At 37.8% G+C, this 1,107-nt stretch overlaps 1 pseudogene; it reads right to left on the bottom strand.

Annotated features, from left to right (window-relative positions):
• Positions 1–208: 208 nt before the first annotated feature.
• LOC132534520 (U6 spliceosomal RNA) lies at positions 209–351 on the bottom strand (annotated as a pseudogene).
• Positions 352–1,107: the final 756 nt, after the last annotated feature.

Raw genomic sequence — 1,107 nt, 5'->3', positions numbered from 1 at the left:
ATAATCTGAACATTTGGTCACTGTCATTAAGTATAAAGTTAAAAATTTCCAAGTATTCACTACCAAAATAAAATTGTTCCTCAAATAGATACATGAATATATATACTTACATATATGTATACATAGGTATGTAAATATATATATATATATATATATATATATATATCCCACTTAAATTATCCTTCATAGAGCCGTCTCATTATCTTTTATAAGTATCCAATATTTCATGAATTTATGTGTCATCCTTGCACAGGGGCCATGCTAACCTTGGTATATGTGCTACTGAAACTATCACCTGTCACAGTATCTTGCTCTTTATTTTTGCATAACAATTATGCTGTGCCCCCCACATCTTGCTCTTTATTTTTAAATTGATTTATGAATAGCTGACCTTACACAATATGAAATATATATTGTACACACACACACACACACACACACACATCCTCTATTTACACTTGCTTCTAAATTGTGCTTTCAACTCATGAGAGCAGTACAGGATAATGAACTCTGCCAGTTCTATAAGGAGTAACAGGACAAAGATTCTCTTCCAATGTGTATTTTGTTCCAAGTTTAACATGGGCACTTTCTTTTCTTTTTTCAAGACAGTGTTTTCTTTTAATCTTTTTATTTAGTTATTATTGGATGTAGACAGAGTGAAATTAGTAGGGGGAAGGAGACACAGATAGGGACAGAGACAGAGAGAAACTTGCAGCCCTGCTTCACTGCACACAAAGTTTTCCCCCTGGTGGGGACAGGGGCTTGAACTCTGGTCCTTTGCACATTGTAATTTGTGGCTTAACCATGTGCTCCATCACTTGGCCCCCTTTTCTGAACTTTCTCCTACTGTCATTTATCTCAGCTTATGATAAATAATTCTGATCCATAGTGGCTAAAGGAAAACTAAATATGCTGTACTGAAACACTCAGAAGAAAGCAGCGAATTGGGGGTCGGGTAGTAGCACAGTGGGTTAATAGCACTTGGAGTAAAGCACAAGGACCTGCATGAGGATCCAGGTTGGAGGCCCGGGCTCTCCACCTGCATGGGATTAGCTTCACAAGTGGTGAAGGTCTGCAGGTGTCTATCTTTCTCTCCCCCTCTCTGTC

The sequence above is a fragment of the Erinaceus europaeus genome, chromosome 18 (genome assembly GCF_950295315.1).
Source record: "Erinaceus europaeus chromosome 18, mEriEur2.1, whole genome shotgun sequence".
NCBI classification, from domain to species: domain Eukaryota; kingdom Metazoa; phylum Chordata; class Mammalia; order Eulipotyphla; family Erinaceidae; genus Erinaceus; species Erinaceus europaeus.
This window is presented reverse-complemented; position numbering and strand designations above follow the sequence as displayed.